Genomic DNA, 26,815 nt, shown 5'->3' with positions numbered 1-26,815 from the left:
CAGTTTTGAGAAGTTGCTGGTTTTAATTTTTGAAAGTCTGTTTAAGATAGGCTTGTTAATCAAGCTAAATAATGTTTCTAAAACTTTTTCCTCATCTCAGATTCTCAGAGGAGATGTCTTTTGGTGCCTGTACTATTTTTTTTCACAAAATTTACAATTATAACAACTTATTTATAAAATATCATTTAAAATATTTTGAGAAGATTTAATTTGGAAACTCTTCTCAATTTACATCTCTCCCCATAGTAGATGGCTCTTTTGTATTATTTCACATATCTATTTCCAGATTCAGTTGCAATATGCAACACACTTTTTGTCACTTACCATTTGTCATATACTGTGTAGAGCATAGGGGATGTAGATGTTACAAGGACCCACAAATAAACATCCTTATTTTATGGAGCTCAAAGACTAGAGGGAAAATAGATAACACACCTCCATGGTACTATGTAGTTGTCACACATTGGAAGGTCATGCCAGACACAATGGAAGCACTATTGAGAGTTGCAGTACACAAGGCTTCCTGAGAGAAGGGGCTGGAGCAAGTGGAAGAGAAGACACCACTTGCGGTGAAACTTCATGGCTGCTCATGCATTTGTAAAGTTGACAAAAGAGGAAGGGTTGGCATTCCAATCAGAGGGCAAGGCATGGATAAAGATTCAGAGCTCTGGCAGGCTTGGAGGGCTTAGGAGAATAGCAAGTCTTAAATGGCTTTGGGGGAGAGTAGGGTGCGTGAGAATGGCAAACAATAAGTGTGAAGAGTATACACATGGTCAGGTAAACAATTTATGAAGTCCTGTGTACTTAGATGTCATTATGAAGACAGCAGACAGCCATTTTCAGACTTCTAAGCAAGAGTGATAGGAGCAGATTTCTGATGTAGAAAAATCGTTCTGATGACATTTTTCCTTTGCCAGTTTCTTTATGGGTCTACACTATAAAAACTTCCTATGAGCATTCCCTATGGGATCAAACTCAAAAGGGCAATGCAGGTTAAGAATTGGGTCTACCTTTGTGTTCTCTCATTATTGAGGTACATGATTTTGGACAAGGCACTCCTTTCCTGTTAGATGTAAGTTCCATGTCTGCCAAGAGCCTAAAACAATTCCTCATGCATAGGTAACTCTCTGTAAATGTTTGTGGAATAAATGGATAACTTTCTGAGCCTCTGTGTTCTTTTTACTAAAGTGAGGAAGATTGAAATTTGTTTTAAGAGCCGTCTTTGTGGTATGAAGAGAGCCACATGATTCTAAGTTAAGTGTAAGACTATACTGTACTCTTCAGGGAAATTATTATTATTATTTGAACCAATATTGTGAGTCTGGGAAAAGTATAGTGGGAGAGGAGAAGCCACAAATCAGCTTTCAGGAAATTTCTTCTCCAGTGCTTTATTTTCTTGATGTTGATGGACTCTTCTTCAGTATTCCCCTTTGCTGGATCTTTTTTTTTTTTTTTTTTCCTACGTTTTAAATGTCTTAGTTCCCAGGGAGTCAGTCCTAGGGCATGTTTGTACTCTGCTATCTCCTATGAATACATAACTATCACATTTGAATTTTGAGTTCGGATATTTCTGCTGAGCTTAAGGTTGATGAGTCAACTGTTTATTGAGCATCTCTGTATAAATTTCTCCCCCACCCCAAATGCTTTTCTTCCATTACTGTTCCACTGGCCTTTTCCTTCTTTTGTGCCTCAAAAAAGCATTCCCACTACTCTTACCTCTTAGACATGAAATATCTTTACAGTGGGTTTCGGTGTTTCCAAAAGCAAGCAGAACCATTTGATGGGGTGTTTTTAGTTGCTTCCCGACAAATGTCCCAGAGGAAAGGAATATATAGGTTGAAATATGCAAGGGACCATAGTTGAGGAAATACAGAAAAACGGAAAAACTTATACATTAATCTCTCAAAAATGACATAGTTACATCTTCCCCATGTTATTTTGAAGAACTTGATGTTGTAGATGACTATCTTCTGTGTTTAGTCCACCATCATACATTCTCATTTCTGTTTTTTAAATGATGCTAAGCCTCTGGAGAGGTGGAAAATTTCGTGAGGTTTTTATCTTAGGACACTGATACATTGCCAGTACCTTGGAACATAGTAGGTGTCTTAATTAATAAACAAATAAATGTCTCTCAGCACATGCTCATGCCTAATTTTAGCAGAAAGCTGAAGCCATTATTCATAGATTCACTCTTAATCCCCTTCACTCCAGTGATACCTATTTCTCAATTCATGTTGGCCTCTCCCACTCAATGGACTGAGTGTCTCATATTTCCTAACTCTGTGCTTTATCTAATGGTTTTCTAAATGTCTCTTATTTTATTTCCCCAATTTCCACTTTATTGGTTGCAAACATTCAAGAGTCTGATTAAGTGCTACATTCTTAGTGAATTCTTCTCTGAATCACCCTCAAGTTTAAATGCCAGTACATCATTCTTCTTATACCAAGATCACCTGTTTTATTCCTGTGGCTAGGCTTTAATAGCATCCTTTGTTTCGAAGTGGTATGTCTTTTGTTCTAACTCTGCATTAGGTTAACTGACGGCAGGCATCATGTTGAAAACTTTCTATCCCAGGGCCCCCACAGGGTTTAGTAGAAGTCCTCAATAAGTATTTTAGTTAAATTGAGTTGAATTAAACTGAATTTTTATTCAAAAACTTATACAGCAATATGAATAAGAACCAATGTCATATACACACTACTATATTTAAAATAGATAACCACAGGGACCTACTGTATAGCACAGGGAACTCGGCTCAATATTCTGTAATAACCTAAATGGGGGAAGAATTTGAAAAAGAATGGATACTTTTAATGGGTATAACTGAATCACTTTGCTGTACACCTGTAACTAGCACATCATTGTTAATCAACTATACTCCAATATAACATTTTTTAAAAAATTGTAAAAAAAACAAATGTCATAGAGGTCATTATAAAGTACACGTTAATCTAAGAGTTATACAGTCAAATATATCCACCAGAAGAATTTAGAAAAAGTCTATGGAAGCAAAAATTAAGTTGAATATAACATTAATACTTAGATACTATTTGTTTGGGAAGGGAAGCTTTATCATATCTGAAGTGTACTCATTTTTTTTTTGTTTGTCCTCATATTTAGGAGACAGTAATCCAATTGACTTGTTAGGATAGTTTAAAAAAAAAATCTTTCCATGATTTTGAACTCAGAGAACATTGGAAAATGGAAATTATTCAATATTTCCTCTCAAAAGCCTCTCTCAAGGGTTTTCCATGGATATTTGAGATATTGCTTTCATCTAAGCGTTAATGGAAAAGAAGAAGGAAGACCTTGAGTCCTTTCCCTTTGACACATAAACCACACCTTAAACACCATTGTTCCCAACAGTAAAAGATAAATATGCAATCCATGATAACATTAGTTTTGACCTAAGCTTTTACGGTATTTGTAGCTTATTTTCCTCCACTATTTCTTATTTGGACCTTTTCTCTCATGGTTTTATTAAATTAGTTTTATTACAAAATTTTTTTGCCAAGCTTTTAAAAAACAGTCACAGTAAATTGATCACAGCAAACTCTAGTGACAGGCTGTATTTCCATGGCAACCATAATAAGCTCTACACATATTCTCATAAAAAGGTAGAACCAATGCTACCACATAAACACAAACAAAGACCAATAAGGAATTAATGCACAAACAAACATTTATTACAATAAAGGTGATCAGGGCTGCAGTAGCCCTACATTAAAGATTTAATTCATTAATGCAAGCAGATTTTTTTTATATCCAGTATAAAAAAAAAAGAAGAAAAGTACAAACTGTACAGTGATTTGATCAGTGATTTAGAAATAAATGTTACAAGTTACTTAGTGTAAACTCTTATGAGAATGCTTTCTCTGAGTAAAATTGATATTTCAGTCCAGGTGTCAGTGAACGTTTCTGTTAAAGGCCAGATAGTAAATATCTTAGGCTTTTGCAGGTCCTATGGTGTTTGTTGTGACTACTCATCATAAGTAAAACAAATAGGTGTTGCTCTGTTACAGTAAAACTTTATTTAAAAAGCAAGCAATGAGCTGGAATTGCCTCTAGTCTGTAGTTTCCAACCCATTTTTAGGCAGTTGGAAATTTTTACATCTCATTGAATTTAAGTTTTACAGTAATAATATAAGGCAAAGGTAGTATTCATTCTACAGATGAGCAAATGGAGATCCTGAGAATTTAAATAGCCCAAGGTCAGGTAGAATCAGATCACAAACCTAGTCTACCTCATTGTAAAGCCTGACTCCTAAACACCACACTTATCTGATGACAGTAAGTAGCATACATCCATGCTTAATGCAACAGCAGTGTGCTAAATTGTTTGTGACCATTACTTCATTTACGTTATAAGATTCCTATGAGGTAGGTACAATTAGCATTCTCTATTTGCAAATGAGAAACCCACACCTGGGAAATCTAAGAAAATTTTCTAAGGACAACGAAAAAGTGACTCTATCTTTGTTCAAATTAACTTACTCTACTTAATTCAGTGACTGAAATAATGAAATCATTCTTTAAATGTGACCCCAATGACATCACAAATACATAAAGGACCATGCTTGCTTAAAGAACTTCTGAATTCGGGTGGATGCTTACAGATTTGCAATGCATATTTGTTAATCTGCAATTTTACTTTGATTGTAACTTGGTTTCCGTTCGCTCTGCTTTATGAGGAGTAATTTCATGGAGAGGCAAAAAGGGTGATTGTGGTGTGCAGTTAATTAGAATTTCTAATTAAAATCATCCTAAAAAAATAACAACCAATGCCAGTAGAAGAGTAATTACTAATCTGTAAATTAAGGAAACTATACTACAAGACTCGTTTTTTCTGTTGGATTGAAAATCACCCAGTTTAAATTAGCATAACATGAAGAAAAGTATTTACCTTGAATACAGGTAAAATGCATATGGCAATGTGGTTGAATTCAATCTGACCAAATATAAATTCAGTTAAACCCTGGAGATTTTGTAACTGACCCTCTTGCCTTATCTCTCCTGCCCCTCACCCCTTTGATTTCTCATTTTAAAGTTTGGGGCACAGATTTGATTCTCTAAAATAAGGGCTCAGTAAACTTGTTAGGCTGTCCCATTTGTATGTCTATATGCAAGAGCTCATGTGCATGTGTGAGTTGTTTACATGCACACCTGTGAGTGTGTGTGTGTGTCCCATGAAATAGGGATAAAATTCTTAGCATGGTGCCTGGTGCTTAAGTATTCAATTCTTGCTTTTTCCCTGAGTTTGTAGTGACAATGATTTCCCTCATAATCTTATTTCATGGGTCTAGGAAAGCCTGGGAATTTACCTCCGGGAGAGAAAGCATCTGTCAGGAGCATTTTCTTCCCTGATTCCTAGTTCTAAGCCTTACAGCCTTATTTGCAGGATTTTTTTTTTCCACTACCCAGGCAGTCTCAGGTGACTCATCTTCTAATTTCAAAACTATTTTTAATTACATAAGCCTCTTTCTGAGTTTCTGCCTCTGTTCATCCTGTATTAGTGGATATGGTTGCAAAAATAATAATTCTGGAAGAAACCTTTTTTTTCTTTACTTCGTATTAATAGTTAAAATACTGGATTAAGCTGTTTGGGAAAAGGATGCTAAGTGATAGATATAAGCATCATAGTTACTTTTAAGCATGCTAAAACATATTCTCACTTTTAAAATTTAATAGACTTTATTTTTAGAACAATTTTAGGTTTACAGAAAAATTGGGCAGAAATTACATAGTGTCTATATAATCTACCCCCCAATACACACACACAGTTTCCCCTATTATTAATATTTGTTACAGAGAATGAGCCAATATTGAAATATTATTCACTAAAGTCCATAGTTTACATTAGGGTTCACTCTTGGTGTTGTGCCATTCTGTGGGCTTCGTAAAATGAATAATGTTGTGTATGCACCATTATAGTATTGTACAGAATGCTTTCAGAATAGTTACACTGCCCTAAAAAATCTCCTCTATTCTACTTATTTATCCATCCCTTTTTCCCCCAGCCCTTAACCACTACTGATCCTTTTTGCCCTCTCTGTAGTTTTGCCTTTTCTAGACTATCATATATTTCAAATTATATAGTATGTAACCTTTTCAAGCCTGCTTCTTTCAATCAGTGATATGCATCTAAAATTCTTCCATGCCTTTTTATGGTATGGTAGCTCATTGCTTTTTATCGCTGAATAATATCCAATTGCAAAGATGTAGTACACTTTGTTTTGTTAGGGAGGAAGACATTTTCCTTTACCGTTTTAAGGTCTTTTGGCTGGTCTAAGAATGAAATTGACATGAGACAGATTAACATGGGAAAATCAAACAAAAGTTTAATAACACATATACATGGGAGAGACCCAGGAAAACTGAGTAACTTGCCAAAACTGACTGAAGCTCTTACCTTAAGTTTAATCTTCAGCTAAAGACAAAAGAGGATGTTGGGGGTAGTGGTTTGGGATTTCAAAGGCGAGGATGGCAGTTCACATGAAGATGGAAAAGCAAATATTTGGTAAACAAAAATTTGCTGGGCTGCTCATAAACAGTGGAACACAGAGTGGACTCTAATCTCTATGCCCTGTCAGCCTCCCCCACCACACCTAGCCCGTATTCTTCACAGATATCTCTAGCGATAGCTCTATTCTGGGAACAGGCCCTTTATCTAATTTCTTTTTGGCAGTTAAGATGGAGGTAATAAGAAAAACTCCCTGAGTCTTCTGTTTCTTAAAACTAATCAGTCTAAAATTAATCCTCATGCCAAAGAGAAACATTTTGGGGTAGCAAATTTTGCTCCCCTATAGCTTATTGTTTCTTATTATTTTAATTCACTTATTGAAGAACATCTTGGTCAGTTCCAAGTTTTGACAGCTATGAATAAAGCTGAAACAATTCATGTGCAGGTTTTTGTGTGGACATAAATTTTCAACTCACTTGGGTTAATGTCTAAGAACGTGAGTGCTGGATCATATGGTAAAAATATGTTTAGTTTTGTAAGAAATTGCCAAATTGTCTCCCAAAGTGGCTGTGCCATTTTGCATTCCCACCATCAATGAGTGAGAGTTCCTGTTGCTCCACATACTAGCCAGCATTTGATGTTGTTAGTGTTTTGGATTTTATCCATTCAGATAGGTGTATAGTGGTATCTCGTTGTTGTTTTTTGTTTTTTTTTTTAAATTTATTTATTTTTGGCTGCGTTGAGTCTTCACTGCTGCGCGCGGGCTTTCTCTAGTTGCGGTGAGCAGGGGCTACTCTTTGTTGTGGTGCGCAGGCTACTCATTGCAGTGGCTTCTCTTGTTGCAGAGTACGGGCTCTAGGCACACGGGCTTCAGTAGTTGTGGCTCGCGGGCTCTAGAGCTCAGGCTCAGTAGTTGTGGCACACGGGCTTCAGTAGTTGTGGCTCGCGGGCTCTAGAGCACAGGCTCAGTAGTTGTGGTGCACGGGCTGAGTTGCTCTGCGGCATGTGGGATCTTCCTGGACCAGGGCTCGAACCCGTGCCCCCTGCATTGGCAGGCGGATTCTTAACCACTGCGCCACCAGGGAAGCCCTCGTTGTTGTTTTCATTTGTAATTCCCTAATGACATATGATGTTTAAATTTTTTTCATATGCTTATTTGCCATCTGCCTATCTCCTTTGGTGAATTATCTGTTTAGATCTTTTGCCCACTTTTTAATTGGGTTATTTTTTTTTTAATCCTTGAATTTTAAGGACTCTGTATATTTTGGATTCAAGTTATTTTTCAGATACACATGTTTTACAAATATATTTTTCCCCACTCTGTGGCTTGCCTTTTCTTAGCAGTATCTTTCACAGAGTTGAAGTTTTACATTTTAATTGAATTAAATTTAATTGATAAGTCCCACTAATCAATTTTTCTTTTATGGATTGTGCTTTTGATACCTTATGTAAAAACTCATTGCCAAACACAAGGTCACCAAGGTTTTCTCCTATATTATCTTCTAGAAGTTTTATAGTTTTGTGTTTTACATTAGGTCTGTGATGTATTTTGACCTAATTTTTGTGAAAGGTGTAAGGTCAGCATCTGGATTCATTTTTTTTTGTATGTAGATGTCCAGTTATTCCAGCACATAAATTCACTTTTTATTTGCTACTTTATTTATTGATATTTATAGTTTCAAATCCACAATTCCAAACTGAAAAGCCCACCAAATGCCTATGTTTAAAGGTCTTTTTGCTATATCCTCATTCCTAGGAATTTAGTATCCATGAAATAGTTTGGGTGGACTTGTCTGAACATTAACACTTGTCTGCAAAAATTTTTCTTTCCCAGTCTTAGTTCCTTGGGCTGCTATGAGCAGGATGGATTTGAGTGTGCAAAAGTACTTGACATCATGAATGGAAGAGCTACATAATTCAAGTTCCATATCAGAAGAAAAATGGGGAATCAAAAGGGAGTCAAGGACATATAGCTACATTATAGCAGCTGCAGGAAGTGACAAGCATATCATGTGTAACTTGCTGTTTTCAAAAGGATGTGGGAGCTGAGTAAGCACGTGAATATGGCTACAATCTCTTCTGTATGGCTGCTGACCATTTCTGTCAAGTGGTACAACTCCATACTTGCATTATTCTTTTTTTTTTCCCAGTTAGATAGTCCTCAGACATCTGCTCAGTTTAAAAATCAGATGTTCTGGGGGAAATGCTTGGCCAGATTTCTAACAACTTCATCAAAGATAGTGTTATTTTTAAAAATAATTACAATATATACCTGCATCTGGACTATAAAGGGGTGCCAAAGAGAAAAAAAAAATCTACATATCTATATATCTGTATATATATAGACATAGATATATATAGTGTATGCATGTTACACACATACCTGCACACTCATATACACATGTATTTGCTTATTCTTTCCTATCTTAGTAATATTTATGATAAAAGCTTGCATTTATATAGCATCAAGCTCAAAGTGCTTTTATATTTAATAATTTATTTAATCCAATGGGGGAAAGAAGCTCCCTCTTTTAAATTGACATCAAGGCAGAAGTTTATTTTGGGGATGAGAATTCAAATATTTGAACATATTTTTTACCTGGCAAGTCATTTTCTCCTCTAGGACAGATAAGAAGCCATTAAATCTAGCCCAGCAGACTGAGAATCCAGCAAATCAAATGACAGATAAGGACTTGAAATATGAACAGCATACCAAATTCTGAACTTAGGCGGTTTGGGGAAAGAAACATTTCAATGGGTTTGATGGGAATTTGTGTTTAAAAGGCGTGTGTTCTACAAATACTTGGAAGGGAAGGGAGGAGCAGTAGCCAAAATATGTTGAAAAGGAAAAGCATACCATTGCTCATCAAAGTCAGTACCTAAAATATCTGTGTTTTTCAGTTTGACAAAACAATCAATAGTAAAGTGATATGAAAACATTTTCCTTTAGGACTTGCTCTATTAAAAAAAAAAAAATACTGATTCAGTAACAATCTAAATCCCAAATGAGTTTTTCCTACCAGTGCCATCAATAATTCACTCCATGAGAGCACACCATTTTTCACCATTAAAAATTAACAGTGATGAGCAGGGTATCGGCAAGAGAGGAAAAAGCTGAGATTTCATACCTTGTTTTTGTTAATTCTGTGTTTGTGCATGACTGGATTTGTTTGACTCTTCAGTATTCGGTCCCATGATTCTCATAACTGCTTGTAAGCCAATGTCTTACAGTTTGGGTTCAGACACTTTGCTTATTATTTCTATCAAAAAGCTTTATGTTCTATAAAAAAATGAAACATGTTATAGTATTCTTCCTATAGCATGGGACTCTTGAGTGGGGTTACTTTGTGTTCACGGGCATGATAACTCATTCTCTGCACAGGGCTTCATGCTCAGAATGGCCTCACACTAGGTTTAATGTCCTGCTATCACCGTTTTGCCATTCTTAACAATTTTTGAACAAGAGCCCTATGTTTTCATTTTGCAGTGGGCCTCACAAATCATGTAGCTGGTCTTGTAGGTTGGAATAAAAAGTTCAGGGACAAATAGACCAAGGTTTCAATTTCTTCCCTGGACCTTATACCCACATGAACTTAGACAAGCTAGTTGACCTTAGAGAGCCTGTTCTACTTATTAATAAAATGGGGATGAAAACCATTTACTCCACAGGACTGTAATGATGATTGGATGCAACAAAACATATAAAGAGCTTAGCAAGGATAAGACAAATACAGTTTTTATCTCAGCAGCCAACTGCAGACAGTTGCCTGGAAGAATGTGTAGGGGATGCTGGTAGCCCATTTAGACTCAGCAGGAAACACTTCAAGGTTGAAGCACAGCATTAAGTCACGTGTAAGTCATGTGACCCTAGCCTAACACAATGGCTGACTCTTGATAAGCCCACAATAAAGCTAAGATTTTATCCCCCTTTTTCTCCGGCTTCTTCTTACCCACTGTATATCTGGTGACTTCCTCTTAACCTTTAGCCAGGAAAACTGAGACTAAATTCCTTTCTAGGCAATAGATACCATATGTATCTTAATTAGGCCTAAAATTCTGAGTTGATGATTAAAGCCTCACTTTGGAAGGCCCAAGATCATACTTTGCAAGTTCTAGCTTTCACAGGGTATTGCCTATGTTTTATTTTCCCAGATTTTCTTTAGGGCCTCAATATTAATGCATGATGTTTCTTCAGTTTATCTACTTAAGCCATCCCCTATACCCATAATCAAAACATAGGTTGTTATGCTAGAGAGGGAAACTCAGCTCAAGAAGCAGTACAGAAATATAAACCCACTTTGCATGCCAATTCTGTAAAATGCCAGCCATTCACTTGTAACAATACTTTCTTATGAATTATCTTTATCTGCTGTAACTGCCCTCCTTTGAAGGTATCCTCTGCATGGAAGATGAAGACACAGTGCTCCTTTTTTTTTCCCCCCTTGGGTGGGTTATTATTTTTTTATTGAGGTATAATTGACATACAGCATTATATTCGTTTCAGGTGTGCAACATAATGATTCAATATTTGTGTATATTGTGAAACAATCACCACAATAAGTCTAGTTAACATCTGTCACCATACGTGGTTACAAACATTATTTTCTTCTTGTGATGAAGACTTTTAAGATCTATTCTTAGCCACTTTCAAATATGCAATACAGTATTATTAACTGTAGTCACTATGCTGTACACTACATCCCCATAACTTATTTTATAACTGGAATTTTGTACCTTCAAGACAGATATCAGGGGACTTGTCACATGGTTATGAAAGACCATGTGATATCAAGATTTACTAGGGGCCGTCTTGCTGCAGCAATTGTTGTTTCGGGGAGATTTGGGTATATATGTGAGTATAATTAATAAAACTACAGCAAAGATAAACAAGGGAATTTTTGAGGGGGAGATTGCATGGAAATTGTGTAGACTGGCCCAAAGATACCCTGAGTCCTACTCTCAAATCATAAGTCTTCTGGTCTTTTTTTTTTTTTCCTTCAGCTGTACTGAGATATAACTAACATATAGCAATGCATACATTTAAGGTGTACAATTTGATGAATTGATTCACACATATATTGCAAAATGTTACCACAGTAAGGTTAGCTAACAGATCCGTCACCTCACATAATTACATTTTGTTGTTGTTGTTATGGGGAGAACATTCAAAATTTGCTTTCCTAGGAACTTTCAAATACGCAATACAGTATTGTTAATTACAGTCACCATGCTGTCCATTAGACCCCTGGAACTTGTTCCTCATATAAGTGGGTGCTTATACCCTTTGACCAATATCTCTTCATTTCCCCTACCCCCAGTCCCTGGCATCCACCTCCATTCTACTGTCTGCTTCTATAATCTTAATTCCTTTTCTAAATAGGCTTTTCTAATTGAAAGAAATATTCTTCAACATAAATAATTCAAGTTACAGAACGTGAATGGTGGGTGCTTAGTTAGCTGATTCCTATCAATTAACAGATTAGTAAACTAAGGCCATAAGGTTTTTAGTGGAAAAATGTAAATAAAACAGGGACTGTGACCTATCCAAACTCTGTTATGCAACCAAGCCTACGGGAGTTTAGGTTCATGAACCAGTTTCCCCAGATTCTAGTCACCTTTGAGTTAAATGACCATAGACTTTTTTGCTTCCCCAAGAATGAGCTAGCAGTCCTGGGAAGTACAGCTGGCCTTGAGTATTTTCCCGACTGCAGATGTACACAGTATGCTGTCCCAGTTAGAGACATTTCCCCCTTAGCTCTGGATCGTAGTGAACCTTCTGGAGCCACAGCAGATTATTAAAGAGCCAGTGCTGCATCCACTCAAGTCCAACCTGAAGCGCTGCTTTTGAGGGCAATTTCTTCTCTGCAACCTTGCAGATGCCTCACCTAGCCTCCCTAAGCCTCAGTTAATTCATTTGTAACTTCAGCAGAATGACAACCATCTCTGCTCAGCTGCCTTCAAAGCACTGTTTTGATGAAGCTTAAAAAATATAAACCAAAATATTTTCTAAACTGTTCTATCAATATTACAATATTAATATTGGCATATTATAATAGGTATACTTTTAATATTACTCTTATTGATATTGAGATAACATGTCCAAACTATTGCAGTAAGATGACTTGAAAAGCAGTGCTTTAAATAGTTAATTCAGAACTAGTCAAGTGAATTACTAAAGTGAGTAAAAGACGGAAGCAACTTTCAAATACGTAATACAGTATTATACTAACTATAGTCACAATGCTGTATATTGCATCCCCCTAACTTATTTATTTGATAACTAAAAGTTTATACCTTTAAGACACAGGGATCAGGGAACTTGTCACATGGTTATAAAAAATATTTCCTGTTTTTAAAGAGCATATTGATCTGTAGATCATGGAGCATAAGTGCAAAGGAAACTTCAAAACCAAGAAAAATATAGATACTTGAAAATATCTTTATTATCCTTGGAAAAAGATAGGGAGGGGGAGCATTGTTTGATGCCCCAACAAACAAAGTTTCCGTCAGTTTAAACAGCAAATCCCCAAAAAGTGGCCCCAGAAGGCAACCACACTGACCGTCAATAATAACCACAGTGCTGGGCTGCATGGTGTCTTGGTTACTCTGTCTGGAGCCAGAATGCTTGGGTTCAAATGCTGGCTGGTTCTACCAATTAGTATGAAATTTTAGGCAAATACCTAACTGCTCTGTGGTTTAGTTTCCTCAGTTATAAAATGGGGATAATCTAATAGGGCGGTTATGATGACTAACTGAAAATATTGCTTAGAACAGTATTTGACATTGTAAGTATTTATTAAGTATGTTTCATAGGATGTTGAATGATATAGTTCCTATTCATTATTTTTTTTAAAAAATTTTTATTGGAGTATAGTTAATTTACAATATTATGTTAGTTTTAGGTGTACAGCAAAGTGAATCAGTTATACATATACATACAACCACTCTTTTTTAGATTCTTTTCCCACATAGGCCATTACAACGTATTGAGTAGAGTTCCCTGTGCTATACAGTAAGTCCTCATTAGTTATCTATTTTATAGTAGTGTGTGTATGTCAATCCCAATCTCCCAATTTACCCCCCTCCCCTTAACCCCTGGTAACTATAAGTTTATTTTCTACATCTGGAACTCTATTTCTGTTTTGTAGATAAGTTCATTTGTACCCTTTTTTTAAGATTCCACATATAAGCGATATCATATGATTTTTGTCTTTCTCTGTCTGACTTCATTATCTTTATTTTTCTAGACCTGCTTTGGAAATAAAAATGAAAAGTTCTAGTATCAGGCCATCATAACTATACAACCCATATCTGCTTTAACTTTTGCCATCATTCAAACGCTCTGGCTTTTAGATTTTATCCATACAGTTAATAATTGTTAATGATTTTGAATGTAATAAAACAGAAAAAAGATCTTTAACAGGGAATCAGTGGGACAATTGTGAATTGTAGTTTTGTATTTTCATGTTAATGTTCTTTAAGTGATACTGAAGTCTATGCATTAGGCCAGTGGTTCTCAAAGTGTGACCAAGGGACCTCTTGGGTTTCCAAGACCATTTCAGAGAGCTCATTAGTTCAAACTATTTTCATAGTAATACTAAGATGTTATTTGCCTTCTTCATTCTCATTGTCTCTCAAGTGTACAGTTGTATTTTTAAGAGGCTCCATGATCTGTGACGTTGCAAAAGTTGGAAAAACTGTAGAAACAGATCCGAGAATCCAAGTGTCTTCTTTAAAAACAGACATTAAGGATATTCAGTAAATCGTAAAACAATGCCACTCTTTTTACTAATTTTATTTTGGGAAAATGTATTTTTATAAAAGTATATATTATTTACATTAACATATAATGAGTTTAAATTGTTATTTTTATTGAATTAATAAATAAGTACAGTCGACCCTTGAACAACGTGGGTGTCATGGGTGCTGACCACACAGTGGAAAATCCACATGTAACTTTACAGTGGCCCTCTCTATCCACGGTTCCACATCCACGGATTCAATGACCCATGGATCGTGTAGTGCTATAGTATGCATTTCTTGAAAACTCCACGTGTAAGTGGACCCGTGCAATTCAAACCCATGTTATTCAAGGGTCAACTGTATTTTAAGTTTTCAAATTTTTAATTTTTGAAGGTGGTAATTATTAATAGACATGACTAGCTCAAACAAAAACTTTTTGGAAGCCTCAATAAGTGTTAAGAGTATAAAGGGGTTTTAGGACCAAAACTGTGGGGAACTGCTGCATTAGACTATCTCTAGGCTCTTAGAAATCCATCTGGGGCAGGTGTTTTCATGGAGTTAAACAAGTCTCTGGAAAGGCCAAGAGGCAGGTCCAGCAGCACCCAGTACACCCAGCCCCACCCTGTCTAGACTAAGGGAGCATTTAGTTGTTCCTTCCGGTTTCAGAGTCATTGGTACAACTGGCGGGTAGGCTGTGAACCAGGAACCATTGGGGTTCTCTGTCTAGAGACTGTGGAAAAAACCATGGATTGGAGTAACATGGTGTAACCAGAGGTTATGATACTTGGAAGCTGCCAGCAAAACAGATTTAAAATAGTGGGTAGGCACAGATAAATTGTGATGTAAAAGTATGTGTAGTCCATGTGATGGTACTCAGAGATTTAAAACTATTTCCATTTTGATATCTGTGGTTTGTTTTGTTTTACAGTGTCAAATTATTACATATTTTCATAATTAATTACATTTATATGCATTTGACAGTTCAATACAATTTTGATCATTGAGTTAGTGTTCTTTTGAATTGAGAGACTGCTGGCTTAGAAATTTGGGGAGGCAGGTACAAGTAAAGACAGGCCTCCTCATCACCTCTCAGTGCTAAGTACCTATCAACCAGCCCCATGGCCACATCCTTCCAAACTTTCTAACACCATCGAAGAACCATTCCCACAGAGGCAGCCTGATCTCCCAAAGCCATTCCCTCATTCAAGCTCCCTCCTGTTTAGTTATTTTTTTCACTAATATTGACCAAGAATTGGTTGCATGTTGGGTTCTGCTCTTTGCATCTCAGTATTTCCAGGCTTCATGTTGTAAAGGGGGCCCACCTCCCCTATGCCTTACCCCCGTGCTTTCCTTAGCACCCCGGTCTCTCCCACATACAGCTTGGAAAACTGCTGCAGTTCACATCAATCTTGGTCCGGAAACCATGTGTGAGTTTCCAAAATTTAGATAAGAAATGGTGAACAAAGTCCAACCCAACATGGCATTTGTTAATTATGAGGTTAGATATACCTCTTTGCTAGGATTCTGAGCACGCACCTGGGAAAAACAAAATACAAGCTCAAACCCTGAGGAAATGGCACAAATTGATTGAAGGTGCATCACCCAATTAGGAATTGAGGCATTGCCAGCTGCGTTCTCAACCAGATGTTCATTCAGGCACATGGAGTCGCTACTGAGGATGCATTTCTACAGTTCTGATTCTCGTAATGAACCTAGTGGAACATCAGATGGGGAGCATTCCAGGTGTGAGATCACGTTGCTGAAGGACTGGTAATGAGGGGCAATTCTACTTGATTTAGATATTTATATAACTTGCTATGAGAACCTTCTGCTAAAGACACCCCTCTGAGTCTGAAAAAAAATGTGTTAAGTAGGTGGACAAAGGGCTTTGATTTTCCCTCCCTTTAGATGGAAGGTAAATGCCAACTCCAGAAGCCTGAAAACACAGCCAGCCAGGTAGCTGAGAGAACATTATCTTCAGCACTGACACTACCACGGGATTCACTTTTTCATATATTGTAGGTTTGCAATTTCCCATTGACTGGGATAATTGGCAATTCCAGTGAGCGAACTTAAAAATCTGTCTTTCTCTTTAACTATAACATAATATAAAATCAGTATCAAATTTCTGTTCTGCAGCCGTTGAAATGGCTTATTTCCAGAAATGTTTAGAGAGTATAATAGCTTGAACCCAGATGTAGTTGCAGAACAGTCACTGAAAAATAGTTTTCTTGCATATAATTCCAACCTTCCACCTGTGTTAATTGCTAGTGACATTTTAGGTTGTTTTTCAATACTTTAATGGGAACTAAAGCTTTAGCAAGGAGTATTACTGTATGTCCCGTCCAAGTAAATGCCAACTATTGATGTCTGTGCTGGCCTGTGAGGGAAACCTATCCTCCAATGGGAGGAATAGTAACTAGGTGAGATATTTAATTTATAGCTCTAGCAAAACTTAAGAGGGATAATCAAAAATCTTGCAAGTATGAATTATGGCTCTTGAATGGGCATGTGCATAGAAAGAGTTCATGTTTCTACATCTGAGCACCTCAACATTTGGGTGTAATTTCTTATGAGACATGCTGAGACTTAAGCTGTGACAGAGTGTGTCACTGGAGGAAGCTGAGAGGGCCCCACGTGGAGCTGAGGAACTAATCCCACAGCCTGGTGGTTACCGAAGAGGGAAGTAAGAGAATTACTGGCTACTCAAAATGTGGTCCATGAACCTGCAGCATTGGCATCCAAGGAGAGCTTATTAGAAAAGTAGAATCTCAGTCCTACTGAGTTAATTTAACGATCTGCCTAGGTGGTTTGTACATGCAGTGCAAAGCTCTGTTAACAGGGGGTTATGGTGCATCTCTGCTCAGTCTGGGCTGGAGTGGAGCACAGCAGGCTAGCAACAGGCATGATAATTGAGGCAACTAGGAGTTTGGCACTGTTGATGTTCAGTGCCAGGTTGGGGCCAGGTTGGTGTTCCACTTGGACTTTGGACCAAAAAGTTTCAATGAAATGTCAAGGGGTCAAGGAGAGTCAGTGACAAAGGGAGAGAGGTCCCACCCCTGTAGGGGCCACACAAAGGCCAAGAACCCTGTCAGGCTCTAGTCCACCAAAGTGAGATTCAGGGCAGTGATACAGACCAAAATGGGTGATTAAAAAGTAATCAAGGCATCAAGATAAAAGTGGCTTCAGGACCAAAGCCACATAGTCTGGGTTAGGGCTAGAGGATGCCTGGGGTTCACCTGAGACACCTGAATTTTCAGCCTTGGGGACCACATTCTAGACTTTCCTCACTGGTGGGAAAGGGATTCTCAGGCTCTGCTGGAATTGTAGCCTGGGTGATGGGTTTCCACTGAGTCCTGAAAGCTGAGCTGGCTGGGGCCAGTGCTCCAGACTATTCAGCCTAAGGTAGAGACACATGGCACACACAACCCAATAAATAACAGCTCCAAGTTACAGCACTTTGTGGAGAATAGGCTCCCAACACTGCCACTTTCAGAAATTAAATGGAAAAAATGGTACAAAATAAAATGTGGTCAAAGTTGACAGGATCCCATGATAAACATTTATAATTTTAATCGGATCTAAATTATGGTAACAACCAAAAAGCTTTTCAGTTCCATCCAAAGTCACATCCTGAGCAATTCTAATACCTTGTGTGTTCTTAAGGAATTACGTTTTTTTTTTTTTTTCCTTTAAATATGCCAAAGTCTTAGTAATATTGACTTTCCTTGATTGTATCCTTTCCTTAAACCTTGCACCCACACTATGAGGTAAATATTCTTAGCCTCACGATTAAACTAATGCTTACAGAGGTTAAGGAACTTTTCCAAGGCCATACAATCTTCAGTAAAACACAGCTTTTTCAAACATTTTCTGAAAGTTTTCCAGTACTCTACCATTTCCCAAGGATTTTGAATGTTATTATGAAGGCAGTTGTTAGGTATTAGTTGTTTAAAGCGGGAACATTCCTTTCATTAGTCACTTTTTCATTCAATTATGTGTATCTTACAGGTCCTAGGAAGCTGTAGATAAAAATATAGTGATAGAAATGGTCACAAAACAACGTTTCTCTCACTTTGATCCCATTCTGCCTTCCTCCAATGCCAACCAAGTATTTCAGGGGAGCCCTAGAGGACTTATCCTTTGTACTCTGTGACTAAACCTCATTTGCTACTATGTGCTCTATGCCATTCCCCTCCCTTTATGCTCTGGTTTTCTGTGGTCACTATGTGAATTAATAAGGGTAGACAAAGCTGCAGGAATGAATACACCCATATATTTAATAGCTTAATAATATATAAGATTATTTATATTCTCCAAAATAATTCACAGATGTTCCAGGTAAAGCAGAGAGCAGGAAAAATAGGGACTCTTGTCGCACAATTATTCAGGGATTCTGGATGACGGAAGCTCTGCCATCTTTAGCATATGATTTTTAAGGTCTCTCTGAGGATCACCAGCCCAACCAGTGAAAAGGACAAGAGAATAATGGCTGAGCACATGTCAGGTGTTTCCCAATGGCTAGTCTGTGAATGGTATGGATGATGTCTTCTCATTTTTTATTGGCTAGAACTCAGTCACATGGCAAACCAAATTGCTAGGCAGGCAAAGGAATATAGTTTGCCTTGTTCCCAGGAAAGGAAGAAATGCATATTTTTTTTGCATCTCATTTTTAAAATTTTTATATTTTTATTATAGTTCATTTATAATGTTGTGTTACTTTCTGCTGTACAGCAAAGTGACTCAGTTATACATATACATATATCCACTCTTTTTTAGATTCTTTTCCCATATAGGTCATTACAGAGTATTGAGTGGAGTTTCCTGTGCTATACAGTAGGTTCTTATTAGTTATCTATTTTATATATAGTAGTGTGTATATGTCAATCCCAGTCTCCCAATTTATGCCTCCCCGCCTTTTCCTCTGGTAACCATAAGATTGTTTTCTATAACTGTAAGTCTATTTCTGTTTTTGTTTGTTTGTTTATTTTTTATTTTTCTTAATTTATTTTTTTATACAGCAGGTTCTTATTAGTCATTAATTTTATACACATCAGTGTATTTCTGTTTTGTAAATAAGTTCATTTGTATCATTTTTTTAGATTCCACATATAAGTGATATCATTATGATATTTGTCTTTCTTTGTCTGACTTACTTCACTCAGTATGAAAATCTCTAGGTACGTCCATGTTGCTGCAAATGGCATTATCTCATTCTTTTTTATGGCTGAGTAGTTTTCCATTGTACATATGTACAACTTCTTCTTTATCCATTCCACTGTCGATGAACATTTAGGTTGCTTCCATGTCCTGGCTATTGTAAATAGTGCTGCAGTGAACATTGGGTTGCATGTATCTTTTCAAATTATGGTTTCCTCTGGGTATATACCCAGGAGTGGGATGGCTGGATCATATGGTAACTCTATTTTTAGTATTTTAAGGAACCTCCATACTGTTTTCCATAGAGGCTGCACCAGTGTACAGCATTTTTAATGGACTAGTGTTGCCTGTGACACTGTCAGTATCCCAGATGGAAGCAGTGGTACCAAAACCTAGCAGAGGCAGCCACTGACACTGCTCATTTCCACAAGACCACTTCCATTGCTGACGGTGACCTGGGCAAGACTGTGATGCTCAGTGTCAAATGACAGGGTGACCCTCAGGCAGCTCGTTATACAGTGACAACAAACCTTCACCATGTTCAGCTGAGCTTTTGAAGATTGGAGGAAACAGATCTTTGAACTTGCACTGCTGTTTTACTGAAGACCCTTTGCCTACTTACAAATTTTAGTGTATAAATGTCTGGGGGGAGGGTTGGCAGGAAGAGGGTGGTTTAAGCATAAAAATGTGCTCTGTGCTGTACTCCAAATCATCCTTTCTATCTAATGCTGAGTTTAAGTGGCTTTGGCTCAGACTTAAACACTTGTTTAAGTGTTTAAGCTTTATAAATAAAGCTCCCTTTATTTATAAAGAGAAACATGCTGTGGTGGAAATATTCATTGAGTCACAACTGGGCTCAAGTTACTATTAATCACACTTCCTGTGTGACCTTGAATGGATTAATTAACATTTCTGGCTTCAGTCTTCTATAAAATGTTAGAAATAATATCTACCTGACGGGCTTGATTTAAGATTAAAATGATTTAATACATGTAAAGCGTTTAACATAGTAGTCCATTATGATCACTATTATTATTATTTTTTTTCTTAAACCAGATTTTATATTTTATTCAAATCACATTTATTTTAAATTTATTTATTTATTTATTTATTTATTTATGGCTGTGTTGGGTCTTCGTTTCTGTGCGAGGGCTTTCTCCAGTTGCGGCAAGCGGGGGCCACTCTTCATTGCGATGCGCGGGCCTCTCACTATTACGGCCTCTCTTGTTGCGGAGCACAGGCTCCAGACGCGCAGGCTCAGTAATTGTGGCTCACGGGCCCAGTTGCTCCGCGGCATGTGGGATCGTCCCAGACCAGGGCTCGAACCCGTGTCCCCTGCATTGGCAGGCAGATTCTCAACCACTGCGCCACCAGGGAAGCCCCACTATTATTATTGACTATCAATGATTTGAAGAAATAGATAGATACTTCCAAGAGAGAGCTTCTGTTTTTGTCATTTTTTAAAAATTAATTAATTAATTAATTAATTTATGGCTGTGTTGGGTCTTCGTTTCTGTGCGAGGGCTTTCTCTAGTTGTGGCAAGCGGGGGCCACTCTTCATCGCGGTGCGTGGGCCTCTCACTATCGCGGCCTCTCTTGTTGGGGAGCACAGGCTCCAGACGCGCAGGCTCAGTAATTGTGGCTCATGGGCCCAGCTGCTCTGCGGCATGTGGGATCTTCCCAGGCCACGGCTCGAACCCGTGTCCCCTGAATTGGCATGCAGATTCTCAACCACTGCGCCACCAGGGAAGCCCTGCTTTTGTCATTTTTTGCCAATATATCATTAGATGCCACTAAATATTATACTATATATAATTACGTATTGAATATTTTATAATACACGTAATTGTTTTAATGAATAGGACTATAACAGGACTGTAAAACTCTCTAAGTTTCTAGTGCTGATGACTCTACCCTGAAAGTTAGAAACCTTTTCATTTCCAAGTCATTTTAGATATCTAAAATCATATTTTTCAAGATTTTTGAAAATCTACTTTCTTTGAATAGATGATTTTCATCTCAGAACTGATTTTTGTTTTATGCCAGACTCAGTACACCTTTGATTTATGCTCAGGTTGTTTTCTGAGTCTTTAAAGAATCACAGCTGGGTGGAAAAATGGCTCTTGGCAAACTGATTTTCCAGCTAAGAAACCCAAAGTGATGGATTGCTAGAATAATGGCTGTAATATATACTGAGAATACAGAGGAGATACATGATTCCTTCAAGACGGATTTGGATTTGTAAGAAGTAAGCCTGTATTTTATTAACTTTGTGCATGTAAGCAAACCATCTCTACATAAATTCATGGTGGCCCATGTCTAGCCAAACCAATTTTAATATTGAATTATAAACTATCTAAGGAATGTCATAGTAGTAAGTTCTTTGTGTTCCTCAGTAGAGAAAAGTATTGTTCCCATAACATATCTTATAATTACTAGAGTACAATACAAGGATTTCTCAAGAAAAACTTTACCATTAAAATTTTAAGCTGATTTATTAGATGTATCTAATACAAGTATTCAAATGTTTCTATTGTTGATGGTTATTTTTTATATTTCTCATGCATAAGTTATGACTTATAACTCCAAAAAGTAGATAGCATGCAACTATTATGCTAACTCTTTGAATGCATTAGTTTAGTTTCACATCCCTCTGAGCTCTATACATATCCAATTTAATCCCGTTTTATAGAAGAGGAAACAAAGGTAATATGCTAGATTATATAGTATATGATTTGTTGGAGCTAGACTGTAAATCCAGGATGTCTGGCTCCAGAAACTGAGCTCTGGTGTAATGGTCAGAGTTCATCAAAAGGTCTAAATTTGATGTCTTCCAAAATAGAAGAATGATTATATGTAAGAGATACTCAATTTATTGCTCAAGACTCCAGAGGTTATGAGTAGCTGCTCTAGGGAAAGGAAAAATTTATATTCTATTATTATGAAGAAAGCTTCATACTCACATAACTGGTCATGGAATAGAACTCCTGTGTGTAGTAAACTTACTCCCTACAGAGGGGTTGAGACTCTCACAGAATCTCTTAAACCATGAGATGCTGAAATTAATATATCCTTGAGCTAACGTATCCTATTTCTTACCTCTATCACCCAATTAGGTACTGCTTTGGTCAGAATCTTACTTGCAGTCATTGGGTACTTAGTCTTCTAGTTTTTGTCAGATTGCTTTAGTTAGAGTGTAAGATCCTTGAGGAGAGGACTTATGTATTAGAGAACAGAGTTGCACAACATGTTATATTGGATACAAGTTGGAATCTTAAGTCATATTAATTCAGCTTACTAGTTGTTTGACTTTGGGCAAATCACTTAACTTCTATTAGACCCACTTGCCAATTAGAGACATTATTTGTTCCGTAAGTTTACAGATTACTGAGAGGCTCAAATGATAAAATGGTGTGGCTGTGGTTCATTAATTGTGTCTTAATACTATCATAATTATTATTATTATTATTATTTTCTGTAGTAGAAGGAACTTCTTTTTTTTTTGTTTGTTTTGTTTTGTTTTGTTTTCACACACACACACACTGCATTTTATTTTTACAAGAGATAAATAGACTGACACCAAGCATTGTACATGGATGACCACAACAAAAGCAACAATGATTGCAATTACCAAACATGAAACACACTCATACTATGTCATAATATTGACATTCAGTCCAGTAATCCTCCACTGTAACAGCTCCTTTACTTTGCAGTGAAAATTGATTTGTATATTCTTTGCCTCTGAGTCCTTGTGGGATTTTTTTTTTTTTAAATTCAGACAGAAAGTCACAAAAATTATACTCATCCTCATCAGTTCACTCAGTCCCATGTAATTAATTGTTTTTTTTCATCTTGATCTTTTGTTAGCACTTTTATGAGTTCATCAGTTTTTCATCAGAGTTCTGAAAATGCTTATTCATTCAGTTCAGCAGTACAGTCAGTTACCAGAAACCTGTACTTGTCAGAGTCTTTACCATGAATTTCTTGAAGATGAAACCCTTTTATAGGAACATATTTGCAAAATCATCAGAGTACACCCAGAACTGTCTGTAAATGACAAAAGACTTAAAAATGACCACGGTTAAAGATTTGATGAAAGTTCATAATAATGCACTTGACAAGAAAATTAGTTATTTCTGAGATATACATTTTAAAGTAATAACTAGGATTACTACTTATAACATTATACCAGAACATATAAGATTTTTAGAAATTTCATGTAATGTCTGAAACATTTATATTAACATATTTCCATACATATTTCCATACAAATACAAATATAAGATTTTTAGAAATTTCATGTAATGTCTGAAACATTTATATTAACATATTTCCATACAAATAACCCAATGAAAGTTTAGTATTAGTTGTTTTGTTTGTTTTTTTATACTTCAGGTTCTTATTAGGCATCAATTTTGTACACATCAGTGTATACATGTCAATCCCAATCGCCCAATTCAGCACACCACCATCCCCACCTCACCGCAGTTTTCCCCCCTTGGTGTCCATATGTCCATTCTCTACATCTGTGTCTCAACTTCTGCCCTGCAAACTGGCTCATCTGTACCATTTTTCTAGGTTCCACATACATGCATTAATATATGATATTTGTTTTTCTCTTTCTGACTTACTTCACTCTGTATGACAGTCTCTAGATCCATCCACGTCTCAACAAATGACTCAATTTCGTTCCTTTTTATGGCTGAGTAATATTCCATTGTATATATGTACCACATCTTCTTTATCCATTCGTCTGTTGAGGGGCATTTAGGTTGCTTCCATGACCTGGCTATTGTAAATAGTGCTGCAATGAACATTCGGGTTCATGTGTCTTTTTGAATTACGGTTTTCTCTGGGTATATGCCCAGTAGTGGGATTGCTGGGTCATATGGTAATTCTATTTTTAGTTTTTTAAGGAACCTCCATATTGTTCTCCATAGTGGCTGTATCAATTTACATTCCCACCAACAGTGCAAGAGGGTTCCCTTTTCTCCACACCCTCTCCAGCATTTGTTGTTTGTAGATTTTCTGATGATGCCCATTCTAACAGGAGTGAGGTGATACCTCATTGTAGTTTTGATTTGCATTTCTCTAATAATTAGTGATGTTGAGCATCTTTTCATGTGCTTCATGGCCGTCTGTATGTCTTCTTTGGAGAAATGTCTATTTAGGTCTTCTGCCCATTTTTGGATTGGGGTGTTTGTTTCTTTGATATTGAGCTGAATGAGCTCTTTATATATTTTGGAGATTAATCCTTTGTCCGTTGATTCATTTGCAAATATTTTCTCCCATTCTGAGGGTTGTCTTTTCGTCTTGTTTATGGTCCCCTTTGCTGTGCAAAAGCTTTGAAGTTTCATTAGGTCCCACTTGTTTATTTTTGTTTTTATTTCCATTACTCTAGGAGGTGGATCAAAAAAGATCTTGCTGTGATTGATGTCAAAGAGTGTTCTTCCTATGTTTTCCTCTAAGAGTTTTATAGTGTCCAGTCTTATATTTAGGTCTCTAATCCATTTTGAGTTTATTTTTGTGTATGGTGTTAGGAAGTGTTCTAATTTCATTCTTTTACATGTAGCTGACCAGTTTTCCCAGCACCACTTATTGAAGAGACTGTCTTTTCTCCATTGTATATCTTTGCCTCCTTTGTCATAGATTAGTTGACCATAGGTGTGTGGGTTAATCTCTGGGCTTTCTATCTTGTTCCATTGATCTATGTTTCTGTTTTTGTGCCAGTACCATATTGTCTTGATTACTGTAGCTTTGTAGTATAGTCTGAAGTCAGGGAGTCTGATTCCTCCAGCTCCATTTTTTTGCCTCAAGACTGCTTTGGCTATTCGGGGTCCTTTGTGTCTCCATACAAATTTTAAGATGATTTGTTCTAGCTCCGTAAAAAATGCCATTGGTAATTTGATAGGGATTGCATTGAATCTGTAGATTGCTTTGGGTAGTATAGTCATTTTCACAATGTTGATTCTTCCAATCCAAGAACATGGTATATCTCTCCATCTGTTGGTATCATCTTTAATTTCTTTCATCAGTGTCTTATACTTTTCTGCATACAGGTCTTTTGTCTCCCTAGGTAGGTTTATTCCTAGGTATTTTATTCTTTTTGTTGCAATGGTAAATGGGAGTGTTTCCATAATTTCTCTTTCAGATTTTTCATCATTAGTGTATAGGAATGCAAGAGATTTCTGTGCATTAATTTTGTATCCTGCAACTTTACCATATTCATTAATTAGCTCTAGCAGTTTTCTGGTGGCAGTTTTAGGATTCTCTATGTATAGTATCATGTCATCCGCAAACAGTGACAGTTTTACTTCCTCTTTTCCAATTTGTATTCCTTTTATTTCTTTTTCTTCTCTGATTGCCGTGGCTAGGACTTCCAGAACTATGTTGAATAATAGTGGTGAGAGTGGACATCCTTGTCTTGTTCCTGATCTTAGAGGAAATGCTTTCAGTTTTTCACCATTGAGAATGATGTTTGCTGTGGGTTTGTCATATATGGCCTTTATTATGTTGAGGTAGGTTCCCTCTATGCCCACTTTCTGGAGAGTTTTTATCAGAAATGGGTGCTGAATTTTGTCAAAAGCTTTTTCTGCATCTATTGAGATGATCATATGGTTTTTCTTCTTCAATTTGTTAATATGGTGTATCACATTGATTGATTTGCGTATATTGAGGAATCCTTGCATCCCTGGGATAAATCCCACTTGATCGTGGTGTATGATCCTTTTAATGTGTTGTTGGATTCTGTTTGCTAGTATTTTGTTGAGGATTTTTGCATCTATATTCATCAGTGATATTGGTCTGTAATTTTCTTTTTTTGTAGTGTCTTTGTCTGGTTTTGGTATCAGGGTGATGGTGGCCTCATAGAATGAGTTTGGGAGTGTTCCTTTGCAATTTTTTGGAAGAGTTTGAGAAGGATGGGTGTTAGCTCTTCTCTAAATGTTTGATAGAATTTACCTGTGAAGCCATCTGGTCCTGGACTTTTGTTTGTTGGAAGATTTTTAATCAGAGTTTCAATTTCATTACTTGTGATTGGTCTGTTCATATTTTCTGTTTCTTCCTGGTTCAGTCTTGGAAGGTTATACCTTTCTAAGAATTTGTCCATTTCTTCCAGGTTGTCCATTTTATTGGCATAAAGTTGCTTATAGTAGTCTCTTAGGATGTTTTGTATTTCTGCGGTGTCTGTTGTAACTTCTCCTTTTTCATTTCTGATTTTATTGATTTGAGTCCTCTCCCTCTTTTTCTTGATGTGTCTGGCTAATGGCTTATCAATTTTGTTTATTTTCTCAAAGAACCAACTTTTAGTTTTATTGATCTTTGCTATTTTCTTTGTTTCTATTTCATTTATTTCTGCTCTGATCTTTATGATTTCTTTCCTTCTGCTAACTTTGGGTTTTGTTTGTTCTTCTTTCTCTAGTTTCTTTAGGTGTAAGGTTAGATTG

General features: G+C 36.8%; 1 protein-coding gene and 1 long non-coding RNA gene across 11 annotated transcripts in view; both read left to right on the top strand.

The window, feature by feature from the left end:
* The window catches only part of NRG3 (neuregulin 3), a 1,082,617-nt gene that overhangs the window by 687,168 nt on the left and 368,634 nt on the right, over window positions 1-26,815 (top strand). The window lies entirely within an intron of this gene.
* LOC309643224 lies at window positions 1,348-20,398 on the top strand. Its single transcript, XR_014253635.1, has 3 exons — window positions 1,348-1,383; window positions 2,804-7,145; window positions 7,547-20,398. It is a non-coding gene; the product is annotated as an uncharacterized lncRNA (long non-coding RNA).

Source organism: Balaenoptera physalus (genome assembly GCF_965194825.1).
Source record: "Balaenoptera physalus genome assembly, chromosome: 14".
Taxonomy (NCBI): domain Eukaryota; kingdom Metazoa; phylum Chordata; class Mammalia; order Artiodactyla; family Balaenopteridae; genus Balaenoptera; species Balaenoptera physalus.
This window is presented reverse-complemented; position numbering and strand designations above follow the sequence as displayed.